Source organism: Anneissia japonica, unplaced genomic scaffold (assembly GCF_011630105.1).
Source record: "Anneissia japonica isolate Jap-2015-1 unplaced genomic scaffold, ASM1163010v1 scaffold685_len2926416_cov193, whole genome shotgun sequence".
Classification (NCBI taxonomy): Eukaryota; Metazoa; Echinodermata; class Crinoidea; order Comatulida; family Comatulidae; genus Anneissia; species Anneissia japonica.
Window position 1 is genome coordinate 1,839,894 of NW_022692922.1, and position 4,069 is coordinate 1,843,962.

The window sequence follows — 4,069 nt, forward strand, 5'->3', positions numbered from 1 at the left end:
TATATATATATATATATATATATATATTTATATAAACATTGTCAATAAGTAAATGATAGAAGTAATGCTTATTGCTATTTGTTTATATATAGGTTTATATATATAGGTATATACTTTATTATATGTATATCTAATGATATATATAAAGAAATTATTGTATACAGTGAGTTTAGTGACGATAAAAGTATATAAAAATTAAGTTAAAGCATATTAATGTCACTGAAAATTATACATTACTATATATATACATATGCATATATACATATATATATACCGTATTAAACATATATATATATATATATATATATATATATATATTCTGAGAGTATGGATATGATTCTAATGTTCTAATGTAATACATGCCTTACGTAATTTTTAAGATACCATAAAATATTTGACCTTGAATGACCTATTTGTGGCAATCTGACCAGGTAAAAAATGGTAATGGTATGGTATATACATTGAATGACCTTAAATGACCTTTTATGATCTTAATGACCACCTTGCCATGTCACAAGTGTTATAAATCCTTGACCATGTAATATAATTTTAGATATCATAATTCTCATTAAAGTGGTTTAAAAACCGATATATTGATAAATATAGGATTTGCGTGGCAGAAATTTTGAAATTCAAGATGGCCGCCAGAATGACCTCGAATGAAATATTGTAGTTCATAGTAAAGATTTTGAATTCTGAGAGTCAGGGTATGGTTCTAATGTAAAATATGACAATTATGTAATTTTTAAGATACCATACAATATTTGACCTTAAATGACCTATTTGTGGCAATCTGACCAGGTCAGAAATGATATGATGGTATTCCTTGACCATATAAAAATAGTTTCAGACATTAGAATTATAATTCCAAGTGGTTTAGAAGCATAAATATAGATAAACATAGGTTTTATTGGGCGGCCATTTTGAAATCGGATGAGGTGGTTCCTACCAAAAATTGAATGCTATGACCATACAAAATTTGTGCTTTTGTCCGGAACGTCCACATCCATCTGCTAAGCTGCCAGACTATAGATACAGTGAGGTAACTCAGAAAAAGCCACACTCTCGTAAACAATGCTAGAGTGGTGGTGCCTAGGTGGTGTTTCTCTAAACAGAAAAACTCTTTAAAAATCAGCCGGAAAATGAATTATTTTTAGCAATGTTTCGCAGGCCGGATCAAAATCTTTGGCAGGCCGGATTTGCCCGCGGGCCGGGGATTGAGTACCGGTTGGTGTAGAACAACGAAGTTTAATATTAACTATTATTTTTATTTTAATTTAATATCATTCATTTGATAAAAATAATCTTAAAACAATCCCAGAGGGCAAGCTAGTGAGTTCACAAAAAACACAAATGCAATGCAAGCAACAAAAATAAGCATTCAGATTATTAAATGAAGAGAGACAATCTTTTAGGACAAACATTTAGGACACAAAAAAAATCATTGAAAATCATTTTACAAAGAGTACAAAAATATATTCATGTTAAATATCAGTATTAAGTTAAAATTATTTTAAATATTACCACTATTACCATTATTTATTATTACTGAATTACAAAGTTACAAAAATTTACAAAAAAGAATTCATAATGTTCATAGTATTCATACAAATATTTATTCATAATCTTGAATAAAATTATTCATATTATTACCACAATTATGATTATTTGTTATTATTGAATTACAAATAGTTAATAAAATAGAATTTGATACTGTATTTGAAAATAAACTTAAAGCAATTACTAATTAAATATTGAAATTAAAATGATAAATTTTATATTACAAATAGATGAAAAGTTAGATATTAAAAATACAAATTAACAATTCGTATTAAAATTACCAATAAAATTATAATTATTAATAATTGATAATTATTATTGTTATTATTATTTACAAATAGTTAGAACGCCATTATTTCTAAAACTAAGCGTTATAATTTATTCATACCATACTAGATAAATTTAATAAACACCACTAAACTATTAAAACATGTTGAATAGGTTTACATAAACTAAGTTTGAACTCAAAAAGAAATAAAAACAATCGAATTTAATGAATCTCAACATTTTCGTTGAGAAACATTTTGGCAGATTTATATTTTAAGAATAATATTCACTCATAGAAGAGTGAATGTTCCCACGTGAGCAAAATTAGAGTGATCACTGTATACACTTTTCCATTAAGAGAGTGTCATCATCAATCTAATATTAATTATTAGGCCGAATATTAACACATCAATTTATTATAAACACCATCGTCCTCCTCCTCCTTCTCAGCATCATCATAATCATAATCAAAAAACTTCTATAAGGTTTTCATTGCGAGTTTATATGAAATCATTTATATTCACTGGAATGCCGATTCGGAGCATCAAGATGCCTGTTTAACAGCAGGTTCTAATCCTACAATGAAATATAATTATCGATTACGATTGTTTTACAGTGGAATATGATAATACTTTCAAATTCCACTTGCTGCACATCGAACCCTGACCATGCCCTGCCTTCCGGCAATAACAATAATAATAATAATAATAATAATAATAATAATAATAATAATAATAATAATAACAATAATAATAATAATAATAATAAAAATAATAATAATAATAATAAATAATAAATATAAATAATAATAAATAATAAATAATAAATAATAATAAATAATAATAAACAATAAATAATAATAAATAATAATAAATAATAAATAATAATAAATAATAATAAATAATTAATAAATAATTAATAAATAATAATAAATAATAATAAATAATAATAAATAGTAATAAATAATAATATATAATAAATAATAATAATAATAACAAATAATAAATAATAAATAATAAATAATAATAATAAATAATAAATAATAATAATAATGATAAATAATAATAATTAATAATAATAAATAATAATAATTAATAATAATAATAAATAATAATAATTAATAATAATAATAATAATAATAATAATAATAATAGTAGTAGTAATAGTGATGAGTAATGATAATGATAACACTCGCCACACGCACTGGAATAACCTCGCTTATAAAACCTATATTCATTTCTTAAAATTTACTGTACGATAACCGGTCATATTGTGAATAAGCATGCAAGCAAGCATGTTGGCCTATAAGGTACCTATATAGACACTTTAAAGACGGTTTAAAAATGGAAGAATCTCTGAAAGAATCTCATCATTATATTAACCACGCGTATTTATATATTTTGTGATTGGTTAGAACGTCAAAATACGTACTTGCCAAACGGATTGTATAGTCCCACTTAGCCTATTATGATCTATCACTAATCGTGACCAAAACATGCAAGCCTAACTAATCTATGAACGATAACTAATAGGCCTTACTATGATCGTCTTTAAAATAATAATGGCATTTTAAAACCAACATTCATGCTATATGTACATAGACCTATGCCTAACATAACTGAATTAGAAAATTAGGCCCTACTTGGTGTACAAATGAAATGGACCTACCTTATAAGGTAAAGACAGGACAAGATATAGTTACCGTTTAATACTGTGAATCTCTCCCTTATTTGCCACACCAGCTGCTTCACCTACACAAACCTCAATTCACCTACCACAACCTACACAATACCCGATTAAGATTACCTTGACTGTTTACCTTTGAAAAGCTACAAAATGGAGGCTTATGTTTAAAACTACTATTCAACTGGTTCTGCTCGGATACACCTTTTTATCTGTTTAGTAGAATGTGGGAGTGTGCGTGTTGGTGAACTGTGAAAAACCATTGTAGTTATACAAATCAAATATTCTATTAAAAGTGTCTTGTGTTGACTGTAACATGTCTGTCAAAAGTACCATAGAGAGGCCTATTAAAACGTCTATGATTAAATACTTCACTCTTGATTCTCGTAAAATATGAATTAATTACCCCATATAGTTACACGATTGTATAACCTTGTCATCTAAATATATAGTAGGCCTAAGACCTAAGCGTGCAAATATACATAGGCCTAGGTCTTATATTTTATTTTTAAAATGTACTTTAATTGCTCAAATTTCAACGGCAACGGATATTATATAT

The 4,069-nt window shown here is 26.1% G+C and overlaps 1 protein-coding gene across 3 annotated transcripts in view; it reads right to left on the reverse strand.

The window, feature by feature from the left end:
• LOC117100520 (leukocyte surface antigen CD53-like) overlaps window positions 1-3,649 on the reverse strand; it is a 26,068-nt gene extending 22,419 nt beyond the window's left edge. Inside the window, exon 1 of one of the 3 annotated variants that reach the window (XM_033240265.1) lies at window positions 3,496-3,648. The gene's annotated coding sequence lies outside the window, so the exon portion shown is untranslated. Of the gene's footprint in view, window positions 1-3,495 lie in introns of all 3 variants that reach the window. The other 2 variants (XM_033240266.1, XM_033240267.1) reach the window with 2 other exon arrangements.
• Between the last annotated feature and the right edge of the window lie 420 nt (window positions 3,650-4,069).